The 13557-nt window shown below is 40.3% G+C and overlaps 1 protein-coding gene and 1 pseudogene across 1 annotated transcript in view; one reads left to right on the top strand and one right to left on the bottom strand.

Annotated features, from left to right (window-relative positions):
• The window catches only part of LOC109081715, a 33107-nt pseudogene extending 23654 nt beyond the window's left edge, over window positions 1-9453 (top strand).
• The window catches only part of LOC109083683 (E3 ubiquitin-protein ligase RFWD3-like), a 512102-nt gene that overhangs the window by 111288 nt on the left and 387257 nt on the right, over window positions 1-13557 (bottom strand). The window lies entirely within an intron of this gene.

The following is a 13557-nucleotide window of genomic DNA, read 5'->3' as shown; positions in this document are numbered from 1 at the left end:
ATATGGTTCAAACCACTTGGACTGTAAGGGGAGACTAAGTGAAGTTAAATAGAGAGAGAATGCGAGAGGGCAGGCTGTTTCACACCCAACATCAAACCGTATCCGGAGTGTTGGAGCGTCACCAAAACCAGTTTTTCTTTGAATCATACCCAGGGAATCAATGTTTGTTGGAGGAGATTGGGGGCCGACGAACAGATGAAGACCGGCTAGCCAAGAATCCCAAACCGCACACTCCCTTCTTTATGCTAATTCTATTCCATTTTGTTTGTTAATGAAGTGATTAGCCCCCGAATGAAGGGGGGGGGGGGGGGGTAATTACGCTAATTGAGGGGAATGGACAGTAACGTCCTCAAACCTCCACGTGCAGTGTGGTCCGATTGTAGTGCTGACTTTCCCGGGGGACTTTTTTAGAAAAAAAAACTCAGGGCGAGAGAGAGAGAAATACGAGATCAGAAAGGCAGATCCCTAAAACCAGAATAGCGCTTCAAAAAAAGAAAAGAATATATTCCGGGGAAAGTGAACAACACTGCATTGTTTGGTTTTCGCGTGCTTTCTGAAAAAAGTTTTTGTATGTTACAAGAGTGAATGGCAGTCAGAAGTAGAGATGGAGGGTAATTAAAGGGAGCTGTGTATGTTGCAACACAACACAGGAACCGCTGTCTTTAGCGATTCATTCTTACTCCTAATCGCTCTCAAACATTTCCGCACCTTCAACCCGCCGTGGTGAAGTCTTTTTCTGTTGCTTCCAAGAGCTGCGGCCGCGTACCTCTCCACCTGATCGGTCACCCTCCCGCTGGCCAACAAATTCCCCTTCCAAAAAAAAAAAAAAAAACACACGACACTGGGTCTGGGGGGGCCTAAAAAAAAAAAAAATACTGAACATCTAAATAAAAACTAAACAAATAATTAACTTAAAGGAATACTCCGAATATAAACAATCAAGTGTACTCTCTTAACACTTAAAAACTCTGGGTTGAATGGGACAGCAAAAAAACTCAAAAAAAAAAAAAAAAAAAAAAAAAAAAAAAAAAAAAAAAAAAAAAAAAAAAAAAAAACAAAAAAAAATTTTTGTTTTTTTTTTTTTTTTTTTTTTTTTTTTTTTTTTTTTTTTTGTTTTTTTCTATTTTTTTTTTTTTTTTTTTTTTTTTTTTTGTTTTTTTTTTTTTTTTTTTTTTTTTTTTTTTTTTTTTTTTTTTTTTTTTTTTTTTTTTTTTTTTTTTTTTTTTGTTTATAAACCATTTTTTAAGTTTAGCCTTTTTGCAAACAAAAAAGAATAAGAATTTTTTTTTTTTTTTTTTTTAAGCTTTTTTTTTTAAGGACCAACTTTTTTTTTGTTTTTTTTTTTTTTTTTTTTTTTTTGGAGGGAAACGTTTTTTTTTTTTACAAGCCGTGAAAATGAAAAAAAAAACAAATTGACAAAAGTTTTTTTGAGATTGGTCTATTTTTTAAAAAAAACAAAAAAAAATCATGTGCACAAAAAACGCTGTTTTTTTCATATATATCAGAAAAAAACCTAACAAAAAAAATTTTTTTTTTTTTTTCACCGCCAAAAAACAATCGACTTGTGCAAAAGTCTTTTCGGTTAAAACAATTTTTAAAAGAAAAAGCTTTTTTTTTTCGTACCTCCACCTCCCTCCCACTTTTTTTATGCTTTTTTTTTTCCCTTCATATTTTTTTACACAGACACTCCAGTGTTGAGAATATTTTTTTACAGGAATTATTAAGGAAATATACAAAGGCGTACAATACACAGTGTAGCTCTATTAACATTATTTGTGGGTTTAATTTTTTGAACATACATTTTGACTCTGTCCTCGTTTTTTTTTTTTTTTTGTTTGGTTTTTTTTTTACTATTGTGTAACCATACCTTAGCCATCCTGAAGGGTTTAAAAAAAAAAAAGAATTTTTTTTTAAAAACAAACAAAAAAACAAAAAAACGAAAAGAAAACTGAAGACCCTGTGAAATGTTCCCCAATAAATGAAAAAATACTTACTCTCAGTAGACAGCCTACCGCACCGAGATATAGATACATTTTTGTGGGGGGGGTCGTGTGGGGGGGGTTGTTTGTTTGTGTTGTTGTTGTTGTTATTTGTTGTGGGGGTGGGGGTGTGTTTTGGTTTTGTTGTTTTTGTTTTTTGTTTTGTTTTGGTTTTGGTTTTTGTTTTGTTTTTTGTTTTGGTTAGGGGTCATCGTTTTTTGGTTTTAGCAAATCTCCACAATTCCCCGTTTGTAAGAAGATCTGTACCCCTAAATTTACTAGCATTATCTCTTGCTCACCAGTGGAGCCTGGTAATCCTCTGCAGTGAATGGGTGCAGTCAGAGTCCAAATGGCTGAAAAAAAACATGTGCACAATAACCACATGTTCCACAAGTAATCCATCAACTGATGTTTGTAGTCACCATCAACTGATTGTTAATTTTACAAACAGTTGCTTCTACTAAAAATACTGAATTTACTCACCATTACAACTAACTACATTTTAGCTACTATTTACTAAAATAAATGTACTACGTTGCCTTCTGCTTACTAACTAACTTACTACTACTACTTAGCTAAATCCAAAATCTATTGAATTACCTCCAGTGAAAAGAAAGATCCGGGTTGTCATCTGAAATCTGAGGCGGAGAGCAAATATGCACAGATAACTTTTTTTACTGGAAGAGTTGCTATATAAAGTTTTTTTTTTTTTTTTTTTTTTTTTGTTTTTTTTTTTTTTGAAATTGCTTAGTTTGAAATTGCTTTACATATTACAAAATTAACCAAGACACTGGCAGGGGTAATAACAATGAACATTGAAAGTAACATTTTGAAGTAGAAAACATTCGTGAGAAATTGGTACTTCTATCTAATTTTAACTACTTTTGCTTAGTGTTATTTATATTACAAGCATTTTGACGATTACTAAACAAGCGAGTAGAAACACGCAGCTTTTTTCACTTCACATGATTAAGAATTTATGGGCTGGAGATGAGTGGATTACTTCAAGATTACTGTGAAGTTTTTATGGGCTGTGTTGGACAAGGTCAGTCATTTTGACGGGCACGCCCACCCAGTTCCCCATTTACTGTCAGAGGATTCATTGTGAGCAAATGATGTTTAGTTTCATCTTTTATTTAGCTTAAACACGGCACTGTGGGGCTTTAGTGTCATCCTTACATGGTCATTGACACTAACAAAGTTGACAGATTGAATAAGTCTCATGTTTATGTCATTGTTGGTGTGCTTAACAGTGTGTTTACTACAATTGTGTCTGCACTGTAATGCAAGGAATGAGCTGGATTTTTGATCAATCAAGGGTTTTAATGCATGCACAAATGCTGCTGGACCATCCTGCTATTACTTTTATTAAACTGCTGCCGAACAATACTGCCAAGCAGGTACACGAAAGATAATGTGGTGTAGTATTGGGCGTTACACAGAGCGTCGAGTGTTTACGACCCCGCGCACGTCTCTAAATTAAATTTCTTGTAGGCAGGTCCTCGTCTGATATACGACTGATAGCCCACGCCTGAGAGCCGCTGAGATGTGGTTATGCAACTTTGCCTCAGTCCCAAGTCGATGTCCTATAATGGCCTCTTTTTAATATTATGGCTCATTTCTGTTCTTGGAAAGCCCCTAGGCCTGCACCAGCTCTGTGCCTTGCTCATTATAGGGCGCATACTGTAATGTTCCCATTTCTTCTGAGATACACATTTGTCTACTGCCATGCCGTTTCACAGCTTCACTGTGGACAATGAACCACGTATTTTCAGTGGCTGCTCATGCATAGGTACAGTCATACATAATAGCCAGAATTATTACCGATTTCCCTCCCAATGACTTTTTACCATCTGCACAGTGAGGGCAATAGAATTACAGACTCCGCCACGATCTACTCTTCAAATACATTTAGGCTTTGCGTTCAAATCAACAGCTTCACTGCAAATCACAGCCATTTTCGATATCACACAGACAGGACATCTATGCGATTTCTGCGTTTTTTCTGTCTGCTAGATATGTCCAACTCAAACACACCGCCATAGCAGTAAGATTCTGACTTAACCTTATGTGTGTATATGCCAATAGCCAATCCATAGATTCATACTGATGTATCTATATACTTTTTTATTTATCTTTAATACTTTTACTTCTTTATGAAAATGGGATAGTTCATGCAGATGTAATGCCGTCAATTAACGTTTTCAGTCATCGGTCTTAAAATATCACGGTCCACACTTTATTTTAAGTTCCAAGATTCACTATTAACAACACCAGGTAACGTAGAACTCTTTGCGCCTACTAACCGCCCTAATTTGAACTGCTTATTCACTAAGATTTTAGTAGTCCGCCCCGTTAGTTTAGCCGTTTTAGGGGTCATGATACGGGGCATAGTAGAAAGTTTTATGCCACAGCAATTATGCTTTATGATGAACTAATAAACAGCCAATATGGTAATAATCGCATGCTAATAATGCAACCTAGTTAATCGTGAGATATGATTAAGTACGCTCCCTTTCTTAACACGTGACAATTACCAAATGCACAGGAGCTTACCAGCGCTTGATGTGTAGTGTCACTGTAAATAAAAAACCGTTTTAAAAAACAAAAAAAATTTTTAATCTTACTTTACAAGTCACTAGCGATGTTATGTCACTTTCCTGAACGAAAATTTTGTTAACAAATCTAAAGTTCCAATTGTATTACAAACAAACTACGTAAGCATAGGGTCCAATGAGCGGGCATGTAGGCGATCATGTACTGTGAATAATGGTGACAATTCTAGATTGTAAGAATATGGTATACGCTTGTACAGCTTAAAGACCAATTCTATACATTTTAACTCAGTACTTTCTTACTTGCATGTATATCTACTGCGCATATTGGCATGTTTTATTAGCAGCACTTAGTAATAGCGACAGCTCTATTACGTCTTCAATGCTGAGTTGTCTGATTCACTTACTCGATTTTCTTCCCATTATGCCCATATTTTGATCCCTTACAGTTACTATCCACATTACGCTGAAGAACGCTTAACAACTATGACCTTAGCTGTAAGTATTAATATATGCCCAACTTAAATCTAGGATTTTATTTGAAGGTCACATAGATCCATAAGCTAATAGTTAGTTCAATAGTGGTAGTGGGTAGGCATTAACGGGAGGAGATGGTATATTTCAGCAATCATACCTTTAATCATAGCCTCTAGTTTCCTTTGCGTCCGTTTAAATAACAATTTATAGACTAGTGATTTTACGACAACGTCACTCAGTCCTGAGTCACAATGTATAATGACGTTTGTATGGAGCCTGTCCTCCAACAAAAAATGACCATATAGGTCGTTTGTGCAAGCACCTTATTACGACCTATATTTACGTTTTAAAGTTAAGCGGCCTCTAGCGGGCGTAAAAATAATGACAGTATCGCATTGCGTCTGTCGTCATGAAATGACGTATAACGTCATTACCAGTGTGGACTTGGACTTTATTTAAATGCATTGTGTGGACTTTTTACACCGATCTCACAGTAATTCGTACATATTTTTACTAGGTGGCTTATTCGTTCGAATGACCACACCTAACCCCACCCCCTAAACCTAGCCCTCACAGAAATCATGCTAAATTTTGATTTATTGAGCATATACATTTTACGTGCACGTCCGTCTTTGGATCGGATCGAACCCATGATAGCATGATTGCATAATCAAGGTATAAACGCAATAATCTACCAACTGTGAGCTACACGAAACGCAAATCACAGTGCAAATAAAAGCAGTACAAAACATTAATATGAAAACGACCTTTTGCCGATAGGGGCGCCAATTGTAGTATACGCTCTGATGGGTCGTATTTCAGGGATTTGGGACAAACGACCTATACGAGCGTATTAGTTGGAGGACAGGTTGCGTTTATGTGAAGAATTTTCCTTTTCTTTTTTAGGTACAATGGGGAACCATCTTCTGACCAACCCCGTGCTGGCAAACCCGTCATACAGGAAGTTTCACCCTACAACACACTGCTGGCTGAGACGTTTTTACCCCCTCCCTCACCTGGGGTCTTTCAACTCTACTGGTAAGTGTAGGGGGAACCTTGTCTTGTATTGGAAAGAAAAATCCGAATAAGATTGCTTTATTAACGCAGTTTACCACGTAGAGTTTCAGAATGGTTTGAATCTCAACTGTGCTCAAATTCGCCAAAATGCCTTAATTCGTATTTTATTGATCAAAGGTACTATTTCATAGGCTTCGTAAAAGACTTTAGTATCTTAAAAAGTCTGAGACAAAGATGATATGCAAAAGAACTTTTTACTTCTTAACTTCTCAGCTATGAATCAGCGTCCTCTGAGTGATAAAGATTCCTCTGGAATTTTTTTTTAATATTATTATTATTATCATTATTGTACATGCAGTTTCTGCCACAGTGTGGTGTGAGTATCACCGATGGTATTCATGGTGCTGGGATCTGTGCACTTAGTTGCATATGCTGTTTGTGTGTAGGTCTGTGCGTGTGAGTTTACACTCTGTCGGTCTAGTCAGTGTGAATCAGAGGGGTGGACACGGGCTGACCCATCTGGCCAGCGTTTTAATCCCTCCTGCTGGAAAGACAGACCAGAGCATCGATTAAAGGCTAGGGCTGAAGTTGAGTGACTGACAGAAGAGCGTTCCCTGAAGATTCGACACAGAGTACTCGGCATGGGCTCTGTCTGTGTCGCACACACATATGGCCCAGGCTTCGCTCTCTTGCTTTACCATTCGCCTTCGTGTGCCAATTGAGAGTCAGCGAGAGAGAAAGATAGCTGCGGTTCCCATGTCAGTGGGGTGAAAATTTAAGACAGCGTCTCTGTTGAATATTTTAACGTTCCCTCTCTGTGTAATGTGTCAGGCTGACGGTGCCTGCCGCTCGGCTCTGCTCGCTGAGAGGACATTTTTTAGAATGCCTATGGAGAGGAAGTAGGAGGAGGGCCTCATTAGAATGTCTAATTACTCTCTCTCTGCCACAGAGGAAGCGTTGATTAAAATCATACCGGGCATTAAATATTTAAACCCCCCAGCACGCCTTGGTCTGCCCCCCGTGCCCGCCGCATGCATCTCCTGTGTTTCAATAGACGCCGACGAGTTAAAAAGAATATCACAACATCTCTGCCGTGTGAAGGGGCGCGTGAAATAAACACATCGGCTTGACTTTATGAGACTGAAGTGTGAATAACGGTCTCGCCGAATAATGATCGTGCCAAAGCAAAAACAGTAAAGCTCTGTTTCTAATCTTCCCAAACCAAATAATGAAGGGCTGTTCCTAAGAATCCCAACTCCCAAAGGATTAAAAGAGTGAGATACTGATCTGAAAATCCTTAGTCCACAGAATCAGACTCGCTTACCCAAAACTATACAATAGTAGTTCTGCTGTTTTTCATACTTTATCTAGTGAGTAGACGTCACAGTTTTTAATGTAAACCTCAGGGGGAAAGCTGAGGGAATAGTAAAATCTCACTCACATAAATTGGCTTCTCTCTCTCTGTCTCTCTTGCATGTGTTCTAGTGAAGTCTAAAAAAAGTAAATTCTAAGAAAATATATTATTAAAAAAAAGTTTTGTATTTAGTATAAATTTACCCAAATGAGATTCCCCCACAAAATAATACTGATTAAATGAAAAATTATTTAATTTGATAGTTTTTATTTTGTTTATAGAAATATTTATAGAATTATCCACTCAAGAAAAGGAAACTCATGTTATTCCAAACCTTTATGACTATTTCAAGTCACTTTTTGTTTTTAAATGGGAGACAGGTTTGTAACAACATGATTTAGAGTAAATCATCATAGAATAGTTTATTTTGGGTGAACTGTCACTTTTAAGTGATTCATTGAAGTTAACTAAATTTGATTATAGCTGATAGAATAGCTAACCAACATTTTGAAATCAGAACATTATTGTGAAGGTGGTTCTGCTCCTAAACTAAAAAGTGAGGCACTGCTATGTGGAATTCTCGTCTCCTCCCTCTGTCCATTGATGTCCAGTGTTGTCTTTTCATGGCTATTACATTATTTCAACAATAGAGTTCCTTAGTGTGACATTTGTTTAATGCCAATGTTTGAGGAAAAAAAAAAAGTGGTGGTTTCAAGTAAAGCCCAAGGTAGAAACATATTATTGATCACTGTTGTCTTTCTTTTGTCTCACTTTGCCCTCACATGGCCTCACCATGGATCCGCAGGAACGTTTCCGTGACCCAAGTAATACTCTTTTCCACTTTCAGGCTTATGGCTATTTTCAGTGTTTTATAGGCTAATTTTCAGAATAATAACCTCTTCACACGTGCAGTGAAGCCTGTGCTTCTATGTAACACAATTTACTTCCCTGGTAATAACTTGCCTCTGTCCGTAAGCCTATTAATCTTATGATGGAAGTTTGCGTTCCCCATTATTGATTTAAATCCCGGATTCTGTTGCTGCTGTGAATCCCCGTCTTGATTAAAATAGGTAATGAAGTGCTTCACTTCTCCCTCTTTTTCCATTTTCATTTGCTTAACCACCTCTCATTTGCTCTCTCAACAGAGAGCACACTGTCTAAGAACCGAGATCACGGAGGCATGGAGACGCTACCCTCTGAATGGGAACTTCAACAACAGCTATTCTCTGCGTAGTGTCGGGGGTTCGGGAGCTCCCGGGGCCATGCTGTTGACTTCCTGGGAGGTGGAGGTGGAGATAGCCCCCCTCCCCTGCTCAACCCCCGCGGTTCAGAAACTCTCGGCGGGATACGGAGAAACCTCTCAGATGCAGCAGCGTTCGAGAAGATGATCATATCGGAACTTGTGCACAATAATCTACGAGGCGGTGGAGGGGCTGGGGGCACTGACAGAACATGTGGCAGCCTGGTCAGAGGACACGGGCACATGGGAATGGGGCGGGTGCGGAGGCGGGGCAGAGCCAGCGATAGGCATCGAGGACGACGAAGACTTTTTCGTTCTAGAGAAGCACGTCAATGCGCACGCCACAGGATGTGGAACTGCTTTACAAGGCTCTGGAGGAGCCCCTGCTCCTGCACGTGCCCAGTCCGTTCTCTACCAGAGCGACCCCGATGAGTCCGAAAGCTACACGGCCGACCTGACTGAGAGTTTGGGCCACAGCGGCCACAGCGGTCACAGCGCCAAAGCGCAGCAGGCCAGGGTCGCAATGGAGCCCCCGATTCGCCTGCGCAGGACTCCCCTCTACACCAGCATCACCAACCTGCGAGATTCGCCCCTACCCCGACAGCAAACCAGCCCAGATGCCACTAGAAGTGGTTCCACGCACGGCCCAGCCTCCGGAGGAGCTGTACTACAGCTCGTGTCGGCCCCCGCCATAGGCTCCCGCGGAGCCCCCCATGCAGACCTTCTACCAGGCTCCACCTAGGAGACCAAGCACTGAAGCCCACCCCGCCCTGAGCCCCCTCCGTTCACACTGAGGGAGATGGACAGATGCAGCTGGTCACAAGCCTGTGACCACCGAGAAAGAGGTGGAGGAGGAAGAGCACCACAGGGTCTGATGCAAAGTGCCGATGGCGATGATGGACTCCTCTCCTGTCTCTGACACCCCTCCTTATGTCTGGTTTGCCTTTTTTGCTCTTTCATTTGTTTTGAAGTAAGAGGTAAGGAAAGCCTAAACAGGGAGAGCGACAGAGAGGTTTGTCTCCATGGCAGCAGGCTCTCTGAAGGTGCTGTGTAACCACTCTGCTCTCTCATCAGCATCATTTTCTCCTCCCTCCTCGCGCACAACACATAGAAAAAGAGCGAGTCCAACTATCTGCCTTCTCTCAATGGACGTCTCTGTCCTTTCAGCTCACTCTGCTCCAAAAATATCGACAAACTTCTCACCAGGCTTCTATTTCTGTGTTTCATTTGAAGTCTTATCTTTAATGATGTTACTTTTGCGTAAACTCCTTTCTCTTTTCTCCATCATTATTTTATGAGAGCTGTTACGCGAGGAAATGGGGTTATGCCATTATAACTGCAAGTTACAAAAATCTCTCTGAAAGCTCTTCAGTGTTGCAAAAAAAACTGTTTTTTGAGCCAGGACACAAACTGGAATCTACACGCACGCTCACACACACACACTCACACCTCACAGAAGTGCTTGTTACTGAACATCAAGAGTGTGAACATATGCTCCTGAAAAAGGAAAACACAGGACTATTGTTCAGACACAGGTAGTGGAAAGCTGCCTCAGTGGAGTTGCCTTTATTTCTCTCTCTCTGAACTGACTCTTCGTTATAGAATTAACCACAGAGACTGGGAATGAGGGGGTGAACGTTAGGACACAACCCATCGTCAGATGGGTCGTTTTGAAACCCTTTCGGCCCGCATGGACCTCTCATGAATTGAAAACTCTGTAGGGTTTTCGTCTCTGATCCACAGATGGGGGGTGGATTAAGGACTGAACCTGCTCTCCGAATCACTGATGGATGTTGTAGGTGGACGTGCTGTATCACCTGTGTTATTGTGGCTAGAAGAATTTTTTTGCTACCGCTCCAGCCATTCTTCGAGTCCAACCTCTGTACATACGAACCACACGAAAGCAAAAGCAAGTCTTACTCTACTCGTCTCCTGTACATAGAAGAACAAAAGCAACAAAAAAAGTATCAAATACTATGAAAAACAGTTCTTGTACTGCAACAGAAATCAAAAATAAAGATGTTTTGAAGTTTGTGACCTAAACACCACGCCAGTCTCTCCCTCTCTCTTTCTTTCGCTCTCTCCGGCCCTCGTTCGGTCCTGCCCTGGAGCACCACGGTGCCAGGAAATCTAATTGTCTGCCAAGAGACAGCGAGAGAGAGAGACAGAGACAGAAAGAGAGGGATTTTACATACAAACTAGATAAATCCTGGCACAATTTTTATGTAATATAACCCATTACATTGTTGGTAATGTTTGACCTTCAACATTCCCAGACAGGAAGCGCTTGCCGTGGGTAGGGGAATACACTGTGCCTCAGGGGCGCACTGGTGCATTGTGGGTTGATTGACAGCACCATAATGGTAGTGTTGGTTATATTGTATCTGGAAGATGTAATAGATATCAGACGACTAGATGAATAGAATATAAGATATTTAGGTGAAAAAAAAAAATTGGGGGGATCATTCGGAAAAGGTTTCAGTCGCAAACCCTAGATTGTATTTGACTGTTTTTACATACCAATATCAGCTGTTGTTTCTGAACCTGGTGTGACAGTTGATTTACAATTTGTATGTGTATGTCTGAACGTGAACATTTGGATGCTTGCGAACCAGAGTACGTATGTGTGCGAGTGTGTATCTCAGAGGCTATTTTACTGGGTTAGATGGACCCACATTAGAAGAACAGGAAGCAGAGTAAATCTATATCTATATAAGAGCTCAGTATAAGCTTCCATCTAAAAGACTTTGTTAAAGGTATTTTAAATGTTGTTGTTTTTTTGCCAGTCGGGTACAATGGAAACTGAGGTTTAGAACAAAAAAAAAAAAAACAAGTTTAGCATTCATTGAGCGACAGGGACACCTGACCAATGAGACACAGCCTCTGTGGTTTAGAATCACCATATGCAAATGAGCTGCATAGCCTATTGAACAAAAGAGAGGTATTCATGAGTGCTCCGCCCCTCTGAAGTCTGCTCAGTCTTCAAGTCTTTAATGTCTGATGTTTTATTTTATTAATATTTAGTTTCTGTGTTTTGATTATTTATGCACATATTCATTTATTCAGTGTGGTTTTCATTCTGTGTACAAAGAATATGTAAGGATGACGAGAGTGTGCTATATTTCGAAAAGCATACTAGCATAATACTCTGGCTGCAGTATATACGATGTATTCTTTGCACAGTATGCACATTTTCTTCCAAATTACCTAGTAAATTTTGCCAGAATGAGTGGTACACAACATAAGCGGAATTCGGAATGGCATAGCCCTCTTAATATTTCTGCCATAATAAGAAATATTAAGTGTAGAATGCTAATAAACAGAATGCAGCCAGTATAAATTGTTATCCCACAATTCAGAGTGTTTTACTTGACCTTTCATTTCCAATGTGATGGATGAACCGAAAATATTGTCTGTAATTTTTCATTTTTTAATTGGATTGGACTGCCAAAAGCAAAGATGCTTTATTTGGCTAAAACGCTTTTGTTTCCAGCGTTTGTTAAATATTGTTCACTGAATGATCCATCATGATGAGGTCAGTAAAGAATGTTTGAAATGTTTATTGTGGAATGTCTGTTCACTATTTTTTTAAATATATACTGTGCAGTAAGTAATAAGCTAGTATGCCATTCCAAACATAGCCATATAGAGAGAGAGAGAGCAGGGGTGAGTATCCATGTTTAATGTCAGAGGAAGAGGTGATGTCAAAACTACACAAGTCTGCAGCTGGTTTAGAGAAGGTCTGCTGCACCCACTGTCAAATGTGGAGAACATTGTGCATCCCGAATCAAACAACCTATCATTCAATCCAAGCACCATGTGCCCTCTCTCTTTCTCTGTCTCTCACTCCTGTAAGTCTTCTAAGGGGACGTGTGTGCAATCCATTGCATGGTAACTTGTACTGATTGACACAGGGTCAGTATGTTCACCGGTGTGCTGTGGTTAGTACATCCGGTCCTATATTTAGCCCGAGGCATTTATGATCAGCTTTTCTTTAAAGCAATGACCTGAACATTTTTTTTACTTGCTTTTCTTGCAAAAATGTTCCATGTTGATGAGTAGGACCAGCTTCAACTGGTCAGCAGGTTTGACCGTTTGAATGTATTGTCATACACCATTGTGAACTGGCTCTTAGAGCTTAGGATGCCCTCTAAGGAGATTTGCTCCTGACTCATGGCCCTCTGCCCACCTGGCACCACATCGCTGCTGTTTTGTTTTACCCCCTTATACCCTTCTGCACCGGCCCGCGGGAGAGGCTGTTTACCTCTCTCCCTCCATCCCTGGAGACGTCCAATGTGCGTCACGTTTTGTGCATCTCTCCTTTTTGTGCCCTTGCTCATTTTTAATTTCCCATCTACCCTTCTTCCACATTCCCCCTCCTATACTGTTCTTAGAAATGTTTTTACATGGCTTTCCTAGCTGAGCATTAATGTGGGAAGATTTATGTTAGTCAAAGGCTTTGTTTACATGGGACTGAAAGGGATAATATAGTACAGTGTTGATATGGTGATAATGACAGTGATTATGCGCCGTAGTAAACTGCTAGACTAAAGCCTGCTCATAGGGACTGCTACCACCCTCCAAAATCCCCATACAAACCCCTGATTATCATACAATAATACTAAGAGCTATAATCTAGCGGAGTCAACCCCACCATGCTCCCGCTCTCTGGGTTTCTCCCTTTGTCTTTCCCCCCTCTCGCTCTTTGAGAGCACTTGTGTTCGCTGTGCTTTAGATATGAAAGGAGTCACCCTGATCCGCTCTCCATATCGGCCTCGTTTTCATGTCTTCACATTCAAATGGAGAGGCAAGGGGTGCATGAGTAGACACCGGATGACTAGGCCCAGACGGAATCTGCCAGATTTTTTCCCCATTTTTATGCAGAATTAATTCCGATTGCACGTTAAGGCAGCATAAGTTCCAAGAGGCTACACT

The sequence above is a fragment of the Cyprinus carpio genome, unplaced genomic scaffold, assembly GCF_018340385.1.
Source record: "Cyprinus carpio isolate SPL01 unplaced genomic scaffold, ASM1834038v1 S000006493, whole genome shotgun sequence".
NCBI lineage: Eukaryota > Metazoa > Chordata > Actinopteri > Cypriniformes > Cyprinidae > Cyprinus > Cyprinus carpio.
Note: the sequence above shows the minus strand (reverse complement) of the source record. Positions and strands in the feature narration are given on the sequence as shown.